This window comes from Triticum aestivum, chromosome 7D, assembly GCF_018294505.1.
Source record: "Triticum aestivum cultivar Chinese Spring chromosome 7D, IWGSC CS RefSeq v2.1, whole genome shotgun sequence".
In the NCBI taxonomy this organism is placed as follows: Eukaryota; Viridiplantae; Streptophyta; class Magnoliopsida; order Poales; family Poaceae; genus Triticum; species Triticum aestivum.
The window spans coordinates 540171571-540189335 of NC_057814.1; the positions used below are offsets into that span (position 1 = coordinate 540171571).

At 46.7% G+C, this 17765-nt stretch overlaps 1 long non-coding RNA gene and 1 pseudogene across 1 annotated transcript; one reads left to right on the forward strand and one right to left on the reverse strand.

Moving 5' to 3' along the window:
- Positions 1 to 986: 986 nt before the first annotated feature.
- LOC123168534 (uncharacterized) lies at positions 987 to 1938 on the forward strand. Its single transcript, XR_006484392.1, has 3 exons — positions 987 to 1248; positions 1469 to 1636; positions 1723 to 1938. It is a non-coding gene; the product is annotated as an uncharacterized lncRNA (long non-coding RNA).
- Positions 1939 to 6784: 4846 nt separating this feature from the next.
- LOC123168533 (probable xyloglucan endotransglucosylase/hydrolase protein 23) lies at positions 6785 to 8331 on the reverse strand (annotated as a pseudogene).
- Positions 8332 to 17765: the final 9434 nt, after the last annotated feature.

The following is a 17765-nucleotide window of genomic DNA, read 5'->3' on the forward strand; positions in this document are numbered from 1 at the left end:
TCTAACTCCTTGTGATATGACCACGAGTGCTGATGATTTTGTTGCTGTTCAGACAGTGTCGCATTTTAATGAACCATATCAATAATATTTGTGTGCCAAAAATAATTCAATTTGGTACAGATAATAAGGAGGCTGAGACTTTTGTTGCGACTGCGGGTAAACATGAAGCTACAAGACCTGAGATGAGTTTTGTTCAGTCGAAAGAAAAATACCAAGATAAAGTAAATGAAAAAGAATTGCACGTAGTCATACATGCACCAGATCATGTACGTGCACGTGATTACGCTGATGATTTTGATTGACGTGCAACCAAGATACTAGCACATTGTGATTTTGGTGCTCACGTAGGAGTCCTAGATGCATGTAACACAAAGAAAATAAGAAGCCATGTGGAGTACTACTTCGGCAGAGTTCGTCCACCAGATTGTTCCAGGTCCAGTCACCTTTTGCCACGTGACGTGCTCTCCTTGCAAAGTTGCAAGCGTGCGGATGGGGCCACCAGCACCTGATTATGTTAAGTTGGCGCATCAGTTTTGTTTAGGAAATAAAAACTGCCGAGATGTAAAAGGCAAATTTCTTAAGAGTCCTAGAATTATCTTTAGGCAAGTCCTTGGACTTGTTTTGTGTAATCTTTAGCCGTGAGAGTGGAGATAGGATTTTTCTTCCTTGCTTATCAAATTTCTTAGATGGTTCGGCTGACATAAAAGCCAAGGTGCGTCCATGTAAAAGACAGGTTATATTTGATGAATAGAGACGATGTGTTTCTAGGGTAAATATCCAGGGGCGAATCTACGTGCATGCTTGTGGGGGCGAATGCCCCCACTCGTTTTTCGAGCCGACTAATACTAGGCCTAGTATATGGGGCGTTGCCCCCACTAAGCCCAAGGTATTTGCCCCCACTTCTTTATTTTCTGATGTATGTTCAAAGCCCAGCAGCCCGTCTAGAGAGAATACAATCAGGCCTCATGCATACAATTCGGTCAGGTGGTTCTTAATTCGCCTAAGAAAAGGTGGTTCTCAATCGCTGGAATAGAAACGTACGGCGTTCAGATCTACGGGAGTTTCACACGCGTTTATGGCCTGTGTGACCGCCTTGACCAGCCGAAGCCGCCGCGCCGCCGACTGCGGCTGTAGGCTGCGCATACGTGACATCCCCCCGGCGATCAGCCTCGATCCGCGCTGCACACGCCGGCCGGCCGGCTCGCCATCCCCACTGAAGAAGCTGTACTGATTAATCATTCAATCAAGGTAAGCCCTAAGTTTAGTTCTCTTACTAGTATATCCTGATTTCCATGTTAAAAAAGGTAACGAACTGTATCAAATATCCATGTGTATAAATTATAGTGTACAAATTATTAATTAGATTGATTGAATCTAGCTTTCTACCAATAAGTTTGAGCATCTGGGAGTAGAATAAAATCTATAGTAAAATTTGGTCTTTTAACGTTCAACTATTTGATATTGACAGGCAAGCTAATGTACCAATTTTTCGCAAAATCCATGGCGTAATATGCCTGAAATAGTTGATCTGAACAAGCTTACTCAGGATCCATCGAAAAGGAAGATACTTACAGATTTTAGTGTCAAATAGCATGAGGAGATTTGGAAAAATCGTCGCTGGATGAAACGGAAGGAGGTAATGTGCTCAAGCTTATTTTTTTATCTATCAATGTTTACATTCCTTCTATATTTAAACATGTTTCCTTTCCCCGCAAATTGAAGGCTAAAAAGGAACGTAGGAACAAAAGAAATCGACATATTCAAGTTTCACAATTTATTCTTTCGTAAGTGGTGGTTTACTTTTACTTTTGGCAATCAACTTGTCATAATTATGTGTGTGCTGACATTATCTTATAAAGAAATATATGATTTTGATTCTTATGGACTATATGTATGCTTGTGCGCTTGATTTTTAAAAGATTTAGGCACTAGTTTGTATACATGTTTCTGGAAAAAAAATTGTGTACATCTTTGCCCCCTCTCGGTTTTCATCCTGGCTCCGCCCCTGTAAATACCCGTTTCGAGTTTGGAGGAAACTGTCTAAAAATCCCTAAGTTTTGGAGGAAGCTTTAGAAAACCTCTGTATTGCGATTTCTCTTCGTGGAAATTGTTTTGTGCGTGAGTACCGTCGTCTAGATTGGATTCTCGTGTCAAGCCACAAGGTTCAAACCCTCTACTTCGTGTACATCGCGTGTGCGGGCGAGAGGTTACTAATGCCGAAGGAGGAGTGTCGTGAAAGATCGGGCCACAACAACAGATCGGATCTTGCAATCGAGGTTCGGTCTATATCACCTTGCGTAAGTCTTCGATCTTCAGAACCCCTTCCCTCATTAGCCCCCCACCCCCCACCCCCACCCCCAATTTGTGTTGGGCCATCGGAGAGGACCGCCGTATCCCCGGCTCGATCTGGCGGTCCAATTAGTTCTAAAGCACACGGGGCCACTTGCCAAATCAGCTTGGACAGATTGCAACCAAAGAGGACGTGGTTCATTGTTTCTTTTTGACCACAAAATGGCATTGATCATTGCGAGTCCAGCCCCTTCTGATCCAGTAATGCTTTTGTCAAGATGATTTTTTAAGCATCAACACATGAGCATCTTAATCTTGATAAGGATCCTTAGCTTCCAAATAAATATGTATTCCACTAATTCAGTTGATTTCGGTTGCAAGTAAAGCTCTCTGACAGTAAATCCATTTATTTCCAATTTTCCACTTCACTTTGTGAGGTTCTCAGCCAACATAACATCGTCCAACCAAGTCATCCGAGTGTTCACTTTTCTCTCCTCATATGGTACTTTGAATTAGATATAATCCTCAAAACTACATTCTCAACATTTTACATTGTGATCATTATAGAGAATGCAATATTTTTAAACGTAGTCAATATTTCTGCCAAAGGTGTATCACCAATCCCTATATCTTCCAAAAATAGTGTTTTAGAACCAACATATTCATCCGGCATTCATCATGCATAAAAAATATCATCTAGTAAAGTAGGGGAATGTTTGTACACCCGAAGAGATGGAGGATCGGGTACTATAGATTTGAACATTATGAACATTTGCTTGATGTGTGAATGTCTGTGGGAAATTGAAAATGAGCAAGGGTTGTGGTAAAAGTTTACTTAGAAAAAATACATTAGAAAGTTTCTGTAAGTTTTGCTAAACTAAAACCTGGACATTCTCATTTCTCGCAAGGCTTATGAAGGTGAAGCCTATATTTTTAAAGTATTGTAGAAAGATGGAGGGGAATGGTAATAGAACTAGGTTCTGACATGACATTTGGATTGGTAATAAACCTCGGTGTGTTCAGTTACCTAGATTGTATTTTTCTCACTTTTAGTGTCACTTGTTGGTAGAACCAGGAATCCTACCGGACCTGCTCCGTAGGTTGTAGGGGAAGGATGGAGTAGGGTGAGGCGATGAGCGGGCGCGCCGGCGGCTGGGCGCCGTTGCGTAGGAGGAGGATGGCGGCGGCGGCTAGGGTTCCAGCTCCTCTGGGAGCCGGGCAATAGAGATAATATTCTTCTTATTGCTTGATTCCAAAAAGAGTCTTACTGCCTATATTTATAACCTAGATAACTTGCATAAGAATTAACCTAAGATAACTTGCATAAGAATTAACCTAAGATAACTTGTGGGCCAAGCCCCTAACTACTGCCCTGTGGGCCTAGCTAAACCGGCCATAACACTTCTCCCCGCCTGCACAAATAGCTCGTCCTCGAGCTGTAAGGTGGGGAAGCGCTTGCGGAACTCCTCGAGGCGATCAACCAGCGTCAAACACCTTCTCGACAGCTGGGGCGGCCAGGTCGGCGGCGACGGCGTCCTTCGGAATGTAGTCTGCAACCTCCAGGTAGAAGAGTCGCGGGCAGGCATGGCCGGACGTGTAGGGCTTGTCGCAGTTGAAGCACAACCCTTGGCGGCGACGCTCGAGTATCTCGGCTGAGGTGAGCCGGCGGAACGGGCGCGCCGCGGTCACGGCGAGGGGTGCCGCAGAAGCCTGCGCAGGCCGACCCGGCGCGGAATCCGACCCGGGTAGCGACCCAGCGGTCCGGGACGGTGATTCCTGCTGGATGGCCACCGCGTGACGCTCGAACGCGCGGGCGTAGTACATGGCCGACTGGAGATCCTGGGGTCCCCGAAGCTCCACGTCCATGCGGATGTGATCCGGAAGTCCATCGACAGAGAGGTCGGCCCGCTGCTGCGCCGTCACACCCGACGCATGGCATGCCAGGGCCTGAAAACGGTCGGCGTAGTCCTGCACCGTGGAGGTGAAGGGAAGGCGGCCGAGCTCCGCCAGGCGGCTCCCGCGAACCGGAGGCCCAAAGCGAAGGAGGCAGAGCTCGCGGAAGCGCTCCCAAGGGGGCATGCTGCCCTCGTCCTGCTCGAGGGCGTAGTACCAGGTCTGGGCTGCGCCGCGGAGGTGATAAGAGGCAAGCCAGGTCCGCTCCGAAGCGAGTGTGCGCTGCCCACGAAAGAACTGGTCGCACTGGTTGAGCCAGTTGAGGGGATCCTCCGTGCCGTCATAAGTGGCGAAGTCGATCTTGGCGAACCGCGGCGGTGTCTGGGTCGGAGCGCCGTGTCGAGCTGGCTCGGAGGTGCGGAGCAGCGAGGCGGTTGGTGCCTGGTCGGAGTACTCCGGAGAGGGACCCGCGGAGCCAGATGGCCCGCTGAACTGCGGAAACGGGGTCGGCTGCTCCGGAGCCGTGGTGTAGACCGGCGAAGGCGAAGACGCAGCCGCCCACGCTGGAAGTGGCGACGGGGAGGGCGGAAACCGGACCTGATGGATCGGGAGGCCGGTCGGAGAGGGTGCCCTCGAGCTGGGCAGGGGCGGCGCCGGTGGTTGCAGCGTCGGTGGCTGCGAGGGACGGCGGCTGTAAATACCACAGAGGGCCCGCGGCCGGAGTGGACCCGCCGGGAACGGCAGCAGCGGCAGCCCGGTGCAGGCCGGCGCAGAGAACGGCGGCTGCAGAGGGCTGGTGGCCCCCGCCTGCGGCGTCTGCTGTAGCGGCCACGGAGCCGCTGAGGGCGCCGACGCCAAGTGCCAGAGGGGCGCCGCGGCCGCCGGTGGCCCGCTCGGTGGAGCCGGGGCGGACGGAACCGGCGCGGGCCAGACCGGCCACGGGGCTGGGGCGGGCGCGGCAGCCGCGGGTGGCGCCGCAGGCGCTGGCGCGGGCCACTGCGACCAGGCCGGCGCTGGAGCGGATGGCGGCGGTAGCGCCGGGTAGCCTCAGGCGAGGGCCGCGGGCACCGAGTACCACGGAAGAGCCGGCGGTCCGGAGGGCACGGGCGGCGGGAGCGGCGGTGACGGCCCGTACGGGCTGGCCAGGTAAAGCCGGATGCCCTGGACCGCGACGACCAGGTTGTTGAGGACACCGGCCATGGCCTCCGGGGAGTATTGGGCCGGTCGAGTCGATGGAGCTGGCGGCGTAGTGGTGACGGGGGGCGGCAGCAGGCCGGTGGGCGCGCCGGAGATGAGATCCAGCGGCGCCGACGGAAGGGCCAGCTGCCCCGTGGCGATCGGAGATGACGCGACGGCGGCGGTGGCGGTAAGGGGCAGCGGCGGCGGTGGTGGCGGCGGTACTGGTGGTGGTGAGGACATGGTCGAAACCCAGGTAGCTGATACCAAATTGGTAGAACCAGGGATCCTACCGGACCTGCTCCGTAGGTTGTAGGGGAAGGATGGAGTAGGATGAGGCGATGAGCGGGCGCGCCGGCGGCTGGGCGCCGTCGCGTAGGAGGAGGATGGCGGCGGCGGCTAGGGTTAGAGGCGGCTAGGGTTCCGGCTCCTCTGGAAGCCGGGCAATAGAGATAATATTCTTCTTATTGCTCGATTCCAAAAAAAGTCTTACAGCCTATATTTATAACCTAGATAACTTGCATAAGAATTAACCTAAAATAACTTACATAAAAATTAACGTAAGATAACTTGTGGGCTAAGGCCCTAACTACTGCCCTGTGGGCCTAGCTAAACTGGCCATAACACTTGTACTATTGCAAAAGCTCTAGCTGATGATATTGGGGGGGATTAGATTTAGAAGAGCCCTATGGGGAAATACTACTATGTGTTGTTAAATCAGAAAAGGCTCTGTTTCGATGTTAATCTTAATGAATGGGAAGATTGGTGGTAAATTTACTGTTAGGTCCTTGTACTTGATTTTGAAAAGTGGTCAGATTGCATGGCTTCATCGAAAAATGTGGAATGCTAGGTTCCCTTTGAAACCTAAAAGTTTTTATATGACTTTTTCCTATAACAGTGTGCTGACTAGGGATAATCTAGCTAGCAGGAACCGGAAAGGTAAGGAAACTAGATGTTTTTTTTTTACCTGAAGGAAACTAGATGTAGTTTCATTGAATGTGATGAAACTACAGAACATCTTTTGTGTAAATGTGCGGTTCCTAAGTTTGTTTCAAGTGCACTAAAAGGTGTGATAGGGGTAGAAGAAATCCCTGATAAAGTAGATGATTTTAGTTGTTGGATAGAGATTCTCAAAGAATGTTAGACAAATAGCAGTTGTTGGATATAGAAAAATCACTATAAAATCTTAATATTACTATAAAAATTATAGGATTAGAATAAAGAAATTTAAAATAATTAAAATTGATCTAAAAATTTGGCTGACCTTTGCTAATTTTTTTGCAATATTTGGCACTGACCAGACAGATGATGTAGGGAAGCAAGCTATATATTCACAGTTTTTGTCAAGCACACTAACCCGACAGATTTACAAGGTATCAGTTCATAACACCGGCTGGCCAAGATCCATCGAACACACACCATAGGATTCATCCAGTCGAAAGTTTCAGCGTTGAAAAGAAAGACAAATAGGAACCTGTTCCAATTAGAACAGAGAGCACCGTACAGACGAAGAACAAGGAAGCAATATACGTATTACACACGAATTGAGCCTGAGCAGGATTATACAGACGAACAGAAGAATCTACCACCGGCTACTTTACAACAGTTTCTAATTGATTGATTTCGGTTTATACATACACCCCATCTTTCATATCTCCGGCCGTCTTCCTCCGGCGATCAACGGATACGGAGTCCAGTGCTAGCAGATGTCGGATATATTGCTCGGTGGACATGGGCACTACATGGAGCACTCGGCGGGGACGCCCATGGCGACGCGCTTGGGGTCAGTGCAGTAGTTGTAGATCATGTAATTGCTCTGCACCCACCGCATCCGCTGCTGCCGCGTCAGGTCCAGCTCCTGGTTGTACCACTCGCCCGACGTGGCAGAGGAGCCGGTGCCCGGGGCCGCATCCGTGCCGACGCTGGCGCCGCAGCGCGGCTGGCCACCTGCGGTCACCACGCACGCGTCGGCCTTGAAGCCGCGGTAGGAGGCCGAAAACGGCGCGTGGGACCAGTCCGTCTTGACGCGGCCGCCCTGCGTGGCCCAGTCGTCGGCGTTCCAGAGGCTGGAGTAGAGCCGCATGGGCTGGTTCTTGGGGAAGGCGATCCCCTTTCCCTCCAGGTTCTTGAAGTCTCTGATCGGCATGTCGTCCACCATGAAGCTGCATTTAAGTACACCATGATCGGTCAGTCCATGTGGCATGTGCTGAATGAATAGATGGCCGGCGTTCTTGAAACAAAAAAAGAAGGTTGAGCAATGGCGACGAACCAACTTACATGATGTGCTTTGGGTTCCAGAGGATGGAGTAGGTGTGGAAGTCGTTGGTGGGATCGAACCAGAGGTGGAACTGCTGCTCCCGCTGCCCCTGCCCCTGCGTGAACACGTTGGTGTGCAGAGTGTACGGCTCGCCGGTGACATTGCCCAGGAACTCGAAGTCGATCTCGTCGTGCGTCGGCCCCTGCGACGACAGCTGCACATTCATAAACACCAAAACGAACCAAGTTAGGCAACTGTGTCATCCGATGGAGACCGAAAAGCAGAGGAAAGAATGAATGTCGGCGTACGTAGTATGCGGTGACGGTGCCGGCTGAGTTGCCAGGGACGAGCTTGAGCTGCATGTCGATCTTGCCGTAGAGGTACTCGTGCTTGGACTGGAACCCGGAGCCGGAAATCTTATCGAGCCCCAGGTGACGTCGAACTCCTTGTCGAAGCTCGCCGCCGCCACGGCACAAGAGGCGAGCAGGATCGCCAGCACCGACACCGCCATGCGAGCCATGCCTTGTGGGCTCGATGCTCCCAAAAGTAAGCTCACTCAACTAGAGCTAGCTAGGAACAACAAGTACTAGGAGATGAAGATGAGGAGGAAAGCTGGATGGAAGCTTGTGTTTGTGTGAGTGGAATGAGCGGGGCGTGAGGGGTTTATATAGGGGTTTGGAGATTAGCGTGGCGTGCCGGATGGATGGATGGATCATGGATGGTTCGGCGAACGGGAGAGGAGTTCGCCAGCTCCGGTGTATTGCGTGCGAGTTGGCGCCAGAGGAGAGGAGAGGAGAGGAGACAGGGCATGCAGGACGGCACTGTAGCGAGTAGCGAACAATTTTCTGATGGAAAATGAGACGCCCGACTGCCCCGACATGGCCACGCCAGAGGCTCTCACGTACAGCAAGACGACATTAAGCATCGATCGAGACGTATAGCAAATTTCAGTAGGCAAGGCAACAGCTTTTGATTTTATTATATGATTATTTGGGTTGGATCTGTAGGTAGCTGCAACCTTTGAGATGATTTCGTATTTTGTACCCAAATGGCAGTACAAAACATACATGATGCATGAACAAGAATAGTCAGGGATGGATGGACGACCTATTCTTTGCGACAATCTTTTTCATCTCGAAGCGTGTGATGATTCCTGGTATGTTATATTCACAAATAAAAAAAAGTTATTTTGTCTTCGGGGCTGCTCTGGTTGAGACAACTCAAAATGGATAGAAGTCTCTCATGTCTCAGAGCTATCGTTGCTATTGTTTGGGCGTAGCAATCGATGCCGCATAGCTAGTGATGTATTGCCTCCGTCTTAAATTACATCCGTATTTAGATAAATCCAAGACAAGCAATTTGGGACGGAGGGAGTACTTTCATGTTTAGGCTCTTCTGGTCACTAATCCTCTGACGCTATATAATTATAAGTAGGTTATTTTCACTAACCTATTTATCTTACCATGAAAGTATGTCACCTTGACATGTAATCATGCATAGGAAACAGGGTCGCATACAATCATATGACAAAATGCTTTGTATGGTACTTACAATCAATAAATCTTTTTACAAGTATATATAAGAAATAAATACAATAAATAATACATATATTCAATTCCACTTTTCATTTTTTATCAAAATATTCATGTTTCGTACAGACAATTCTCATTGAATTGTAAAGCAACCAATTTATGTAACACTGCATGTGGTATCATCTAATTTTAGCAGCCTTGATTTTTCTCCTCAACGATCTAAACAATGAGAAAAATGCTTGACATCAAGTCTAGCAAGGGCCATGTCTGTGGTCAGGACACGTTCAACTAATTTAAGTTCTTACCTATTGGAATAATGGAACTGATTGCTCATGCATCCGTTTGAAACCAGAAAATTTATTTTTACTTCAAAGGTATGGAGGCGTTGACTCTGATAGTTTGATACTGAAGTAACTTTTATTTTTATTTTTTATTTTGCTTACTCGATTGTGCTTCTTTATGTAAGGAAAAATAACTAAAATCAGTTTGCTTACTACAAAAAAATGTGAAGACCTATACATGTAGACCACGTGTAAGATAAGTATTTCATAATCCTTATAATTATTAGAAATGATTATTCCATTACTAGATAAGGATCTATGTATATCTATGTTTAGTAAACTAGATGATGCCCCAAGTGTTGACGCAAGAACTGTGTTAAAATAAATGAATAAATAGGTGTTTAAAAACAACTAAAACGAATGCAAAAACAATGGCCCAAAATTATGGGTACAAAGATAAAAAATTTAAATTGAACTTAATATGACGCCATCTTTAACAAAGATGTGAAGCATGAACTATATTTTTTTCCTCGTAACATCCAACACATATACAGCCCATAACATGCTAAATTATTTTTTTATAAATTCTTAAAGTTTGCCATCTCTTAAAACAAAAAAAATATGTAACTTTGCCATGTGTGAATACAAAATTCCAAACGTTGCCTTGATTGTTTTAGAGATTTCTTTTCCTAAATTTTCCATATTTTTCAAATAGCAAACTTATTTAATTTGCCATGTGTAAATTTTATTTCTAGGTAGCATGGAAATTTTATTATGTTGATCATGGTAATTTTATTATTTTCTATGATGGCAATTTTATGTGTTTGATTTTATGTTATGACAAAGAAAATGTAAAATATGGCCATTTTATTATTAAGAGCGCATCAATTTTATTTTTAATGCCATTGAAATTTTATTATTTCCATAATGGGGACTTTTTCCTTTTTCTTTTATAAAAAATTTCAATTTTTGCATCATTATCATTGGAAAAACTAAAAACTCTGTTGCCATGGCAACAAAGGTTTTGTTGTCCTGGCAATTTAAATTATACAACCACGGCTAACTTAAAATACATTTGTGTAATGTGATGGTAAGTCATGGTAAAAAAGTTACACAGTGGTAAATTACTTGAACATACCATGGCAATTTGTGGAACATACCATGAATTGTTTGTCATAATTTTATTATTTGAATATTTTTGCCATGGTGAATTATTTTAATCATTTTTGGCATGCTAAAATTGCCATGTGTTCATTAGATGCAAATTTTTCCATGGCAAACTTGATTTATAAGTTTTTCCACGGTATGTTCAAATAAATTTGGTAAAACTGAGATGTGATCGTGAGATGGATTTTTCATATTTGCCATGTTTGTACAGAACATTTTTCATTCAATTTTGCCATGCAACTATTTTTTTTCTAAGCCTCTCACCTTAGATTTTTTTTAGGACTTGAAAATTATCTTATTTGTTGACATGTAGTACGAACCTTTTTAAAATATTGCCGTGTTTCCTAGAGGTGGAAATTTGTTGTGTAGTATAAGATTGGATTTTTTTTAATCCTGTCTATTTTACCTACACCATGGCAAATCCTTCCTTTTTATATCGTACATTTTTGTTCGCACGAGGGGCTTTCTCATAGCGAACCATTCGTTTGCTCTAGCCCCCTCACAAATCTGATGTCATATTGGTATTGGCTTCTCCTTTTTAGGTCAGGTCATGCCCATTGCTGAATCTTTATGGTGCGGGGGAGACTGGTATAGAATCTCACATTAGGTGAGATCAATGAGATCAACTATTTCTTTTTCATATTTAGACATTTTGAAAAATTCTGAAGTTATTTAACAACATACTGGTGGGTATGTCTACAACTCTGGAAAAAAATCATCTCAAGATTTGATGTACAGTTAAAGATTCAAAAAAAAGGCAAATTTGAATGTGAATAGTGCTTGATTTGGGAATGTGAATAGTGGTTGCTTTTGGTGAATGTTAATTTGACATTATTCACATCTAATTTTGTCTTTTTTCTTTCTATTACTGTAGATCGAATTAGAAGCTGGAACTTTTTAAGGTTGTATCAAACATTGATGTGTGTCTATAATTTTTTCGAGAATATTTGAACATGTTTTGTAATTTTTTTTAAATGATCTTATTGATGACACCTAATGTGAGATCCGATACTAGTCTTCCCAGTATGGTGCTTAAAACATAACATAACTGGATGATCATATCAACTTTATAGATAAAATGAGATAGAGATTTCGCAACATAAGAACATCTCCAACGCTGACCCCCAAATTTGCTCCGGCATCCATCCGCGGACGGGGGTGGGGGTTGTTCGCGGACATGGATGCGGAAGGCGGCCATCCAACGCTACCCGCATACATCCAACCCCAATTTTTTTTATAAGTCCGCGCGTTCAAATAGACACATATGTAGACTAAAATATTTTTTAAAATGTTTAAATGCAGTTGTAGTTCAAATTTAAAAATTTCAAATATTACACCCCAACATTGTTATCCCCCTTAACTACCCACAGATGCTCAATTAGATCCTCCTTTAGTTGCTCGTTGCTGAATTTGTTGATGCATCTGAACAAATTAACCTGACCATGGCATCTCCACATGTGCTCTCGGACATCCGTAGGTACTCGTCCCACGAATCAGCGGACGTGCCATATGCAAGCTTCCTAGTGCGGCCATGCACTTTTGGTAACCAAGAAATCCAATCCTTCCAAGTCATCAATGGAAAGGGCGCCATGGTAGAGACGATCGAAGATATTTGCGCACCCTCAAGCGGCAGCGAAAGTTGTCAACGAAGACGGCATCGGGGGGAAAGTAGTCGTCCATTAGCGTCAAATGGTCGCGCGCTTGGTTGCGATTGAGCACTTGATGACCATTGATCCATCCCTTGAAATTCAGAACATGCTCCTCAGCACGGTCCGGTTCTGCAAGCACCGCATGCATCACCGCTGTCTCATCTGTGTAGTCCTCCTCGTCGGACAAGCCGCCGGACAAGCCGTCGGACAACTCAACATAGTGCTCGTATATGTACTCCATATCTGAATCCATTGCTTCAAAGAAGAAGGGACAAAAATATTTAGCTCAAGCAAATTCACCAAACAGTTGTCGGGCATGGTGAGCATTGTAGGAGCGGGTACCTGCGTGGCGGTCGGATTAGAGGTGTGGAATGCCGGCAGAGGAGAAGCGGCATGGAGGCCGGGTGTACCGTTGGAGGCGACGGACCCGTCGAGTTCCGGCAGGGGTGTGGCGTGACGGCAGGGGTGGTGGAGCGGCGGCGAACGTAAGAGAGAAAGACTGGAGGCGAGAAAATGGGAGGATGGACGTGCGGGGTCGGGGGGGGGGGGGGGGGGTTGGTTGGGCCGGGTTTGTCAGAGTCCTAAGTGGCTGCTGTCGGAACCGCTCAGCGGACAAATATAAACCCATGTTGGATGGCTCAACACGTCCAGACCGCGCGGTCCAGATAATTACGCGTGGTTTAAGAGTCTGCTTTAAAAATGCCTTAAGCGCACAACAAAATGCAATGATTACACTGGACTATGGCCTAAAACAAAGGGAAAAGCCCTCAATCCGGAAATACTTGTCGGACAAAGGATGTATCAAGACATATTTTAGTTTTAGATACGTCCAGTTTTATTCATCTGTGCGACAAGTAATTCCGGAGAAAAGGGTTTCTAGATACACCACTTTCCAAAAATCGAAATAGGTTTGTCTTCCGCACTTCTGCCGCTCCGCAGCTGTTATAATCTCGCAGTAGTTGCACACTGATTTACCCACGGTCAATTCGCCCCTCCGCATCAAACATGCACACCTGATAACAACGGTGCATGCGCTTAACACTAACACTGTCCGACGAATCGGTACAGCTGCCGTCTGCGCACGGCCGTGGGCCGGGGCACGCACGGGAATCGTGTGGTGATTGGCCCTGCGTCTGCCGTCTGCGCACGGCCGTGGGCCGGGGCGCAGGCAGAAGGCGACGCGCGTCGGCGTACGGCGATGTGCGTGCACCCACCCGGTTGGCAAATGGCAACCAGCTGTACGTAATCATGGCAAGGGCAAAAACCACACGTCGACGTCGGTTTCCTCCCCACTGCTCGGTTCCTGACTCTGCGACGCTCATGTCGGCTTTGCTCACTCGATCGTACTCCTGCATCTTTGCATTTTCGACTCGTCTAATCGTTTGTTTCCAAAAACTATCAATTGCCACACGTTTTTCGCTCCTCTCTGACAGTGTTAGTGTTTTTTTAAGCTCAAAACTCAGATTATTCAACTCTCCATCTCGTCCGAAATTACATGCAAAATAAAGTCTGAGGGTATAAACGGCCACTCCAAGCAACGATTATTAGAAACAACTTCCCTAGCTAAAATATGAGCAGCCCGATTAGCTTCTCTTCTTACCCATGCAACCTTCCACTCCTCCCTTGCCTCCATTATCCTCTTGACCTCCTCCACGATCGGCCCTAGAGGTGACAGATCCTTCAATTTGCTTCCCAGTTTGCCTACAATCTCTTTGCAGTCCGACTCAATGAACACTCGTGGAATATTGTGTGCTTCTGCGAAGATGGCAGCTCGTCGGCAAGCATGTAGTTCAGTTTTCACTAGATCGTTGCACCTCGGGAGAGAGTAGCTAGCACTTGTGATATACGCACCATCGTGGTTTCTGAGGACCACACTAGCTCCTCCATCTCCCGTCTTTGCCGTCGCACCATCAACGTTGGCCTTGACCCATCCTTCTTCCGGTGGTTTCCATCTCTCTATCGTCCTCGTTTGTCCGGCTTTGCTCCTGCGCCCGTGTATCGACTGCCATTCCACCATTAGCTTAAGAACTCGCCTCGCTATCGCGTCCGCTTCCTCCACCCGCTGTCCCTCTCGGGCATTATTCCTTGCTAGCCAGAGAGCGTAAACTCCCTGTACCATGACTGCTCGTTCATCATCCGAAGCTTCAGCAAACCATGACATGAGCCATCTCGACAACGCACCCTGAGGGCTACAAGACTCCGGCGGGATCGCCACCGGCACCCCCATTTCCGAATGCATTATCTGCCAGAACTTAACCGAGTGGTAGCATCCCCAAGACCTGTGATAAATTGTCTCCTCTCTTCCGCAAGCAACGCGAAAGACTCCCGGTTTAATTTTCCTCCTCTGTAGCTCTGATCCAACCGCAATACCGTTTCTTATGACTCGCCACATGTGCGTTTTAACTTTCCCAGGTGCCACCGTGTCCCACAAAGACAACCACGATTTGTGGTCCGCCACCGTCGAGGAAGATTCTGGCCTCCCAGACCGCGCTCGTTTCTGACTCATACGAAGATGATAAGCCGACCGAACCGAAAACTCCCCATTCTTGGTGAAGTTCCACGCCTGGTAATCTTCCATCTCGGCGCCTCCCACAGGAATCTGTAAGATCTCCTGAGCTTCATCTGCAGCAAACATGGTCTGTACCATGTTCACATTCCAAGATACACCGTCCGCCTCCAACAAATTGCTAACTCGCACTATCCCTGGATTGTAGCTTTGGCCCAGTGGCTTTAAGCTACCTTTCCTAGGAAACCAGTTGTCGTGGTGGATTTTAATGTTTGAGCCGTCTCCAATTCTCCATATGAGGCCATCCAGCAACAAGTTCCTCCCATGTAAGATGCTTCTATATGTGTAAGAGCCTCCACTCGGGCAGGTTGCATTTAGTATTGATTCGTCCGGATAGTATCGTGCTTTCAGAACCCTCGCACACAAAGAGGTCGGCACCTGGAAGAGACGCCAAGCTTGCTTTGCAAGTAAGGCTTGGTTGAAAGCCTCCGGGTCGCGAAACCCTAGGCCTCCTTCATGCTTTCTCGTGCACATTTTATCCCAAGCGATCCAATGAACTTTCTTTTGCCCATTTGCTTCTCCCCACCAGAAGTTTGACGAAATAGATGACAGATTCCCGCACATTTTCTTTGTGAGTTGGAAGCAGCTCATGGCAAAGGTTGGTGTTGATTGGAGGCCGGATTTAACAAGCACCTCTCTAGCCATTTTTGGAAGTCCTTGTCCTTTCCATCCTGAGACTTTCCCTCTTGCTCTCTCCTTTACATATTTGATAGGTCCATCCTTCGAGCTCCCTACCACCGTAGGTAGCCCCAAGTACCGCTCACTCAATGCCTCCTCCTTGATGCCCAGTACTTGCTTTAGCTCTTCTTTTGTAGTATCATCCGTTCCTTTCCCGAAGAAAATTGCTGACTTGTGGAAGTTCACTTTCTGTCCGGACGCACCTTCATACTGCTGCAAGATAGTCCGTAGTGCTTGAAAATTATCCCTAGAGTCTTCCACGAACACCACGCTGTCGTCGGCAAACAGTAAATGAGTAACGATTGGCCCGTTTGAACCGAACGACACCCCTTTGATATCAGCCTCCTCCTGCGCCTTCTTTAGAAGAGCCGAGAAGCCCTCGACGCAGAAAAGAAAGAGGTACGGGGAGAGGGGGTCCCCCTGCCTCAGTCCTCTGGATGGGTTAAATCTATGGGATAAACCCCCATTGAGCTTTATAGAAAACGAAGGGGATTTAACACAGCGCATAACCATCTCCGTCCAGTGACAGGAGAAGCCAATCTTCAGAAGCATTTGCTCTAAAAAATCCCACTCAACTCTGTCGTAAGCCTTCATCATATCTAACTTGACCGCACACACGGGCCTCTTTCGCTTCCTTTTCCTGATCGCATGAACACACTCATATGCTACAAGCACGTTGTCTGTTATTAGTCTGCCCGGCACAAACGCACTCTGCTCCTCTGAGATCATGAAAGGCAGCACCATTTTCAGGCGGTTGGCCAGTGCCTTCGCCGCTATCTTATACAACACATTACAAAGGCTAATGGGTCGGAACTGAGAAAGCAACTCCGGTGAGTTCACCTTCGGAATCATAACAATGATCGTGTCATTAAAACTATTGGGGGCCGCTTTTCCATCCAAAAACTCTCTGATCGCTGCACACACATCCTCCTTTACCAACTCCCAGTGCCGTTGGTAAAACATGGCTGGAAGGCCATCCGGACCTGGTGCCTTAGTTGGCCCCATTTGAAAGAGAGCCGTGCAAATCTCCTCGTCAGAGAACGGTGTTGTTAGTTTTGCATTCATCTCCTCCGTAACATGACCCTGTATGTGCTGCAGAACGTTTTCTTTGTTGTGTGATCCTTCAGAAGCGAAGAGATGCTCATAAAACTGTGCTGCCATCGCTCGCATCTCGTCGTCGTCAGTGCACTTCGTCCCATCGTCCCTCCTCAACGCCTTGACCGTGTTCTTTCGTTTGCGGTGCGAAGCGCGGTTTTGAAAGTATTTTGTGTTCTGATCTCCTTCCGTCAGCCAGTCCACTCTCGACCGTTGTTTGTGGTACACCTCTTCTCTCTCATAGAGCTCATGTAACTGATCTTCGATTTCCTTTACTTCCTGACGATAGCCCGTCCTAGCAGCTCGTTCCTTCGCATCCACTAGTTGCGCCTTTAGGTGGCCAATCTGTTTTTTAATTGACCCAAAAACCTTTCGACTCCACTCTTGCATGGCCTTGGTCGTTTCCATTAGTATGCTGCATGTCGACCCCAACTGCTCACCTTGCTGATTGGGTGTGCGGGCTGCATCCCATGCAGCGGCCACCATCCCGTCGTACCCGTCTTAGGCCATTTGTGCGGGCTGCTTGTTCGAATCGGGCTAATTTTTTTTAAATAATACATTTTTTAATTAATTTTCATAAATATTACGCTGGGTAATTTTTTTCAAAAATAATACACCGTCGGCCCGCTGCAGGCCGAATGGGCCTAGTCGGCCCACAGCAGGCCGATTGGACTCCAGTCGGCCTACAGCTGGCCGACTGGCCCCTGTCGGCCCACTGTGGGCTGACTGGAGCTAATTGGCTCGCTGTGGGCTAATTGTTTTTGCAAAAAAAGTAGGCATAAAAAAATATGTTTAAAAAAATATTAATCATGTAATTAAAAAATGTTAAACGTGTATAAAAAATGTTCCTGATGTATACAAAAAATGTACAATATATATGCAAAAAAGTTGACTAAAAATATGTTTTAAAAAGTGTTAATCATGTATTTAAAAATTGTTAAATGTGTGTATAAAAAATGTTCCTTATCTATACAAAAAATATAGAATGTGTATGAAAAAAAGTTGACACCAAAAAAATATGTTTGAAAAAAATGTTAATCATGTATTTGAAAAAATGTTCCTTATCTATAAAAAAAATATAGAATGTATATGAAAAAAAGTTGACACCAAAAAATATGTTTGAAAAAAATGTTAATCATGTATTTGAAAAAATGTTCAACGAGTACACAAAAATGTTTCATG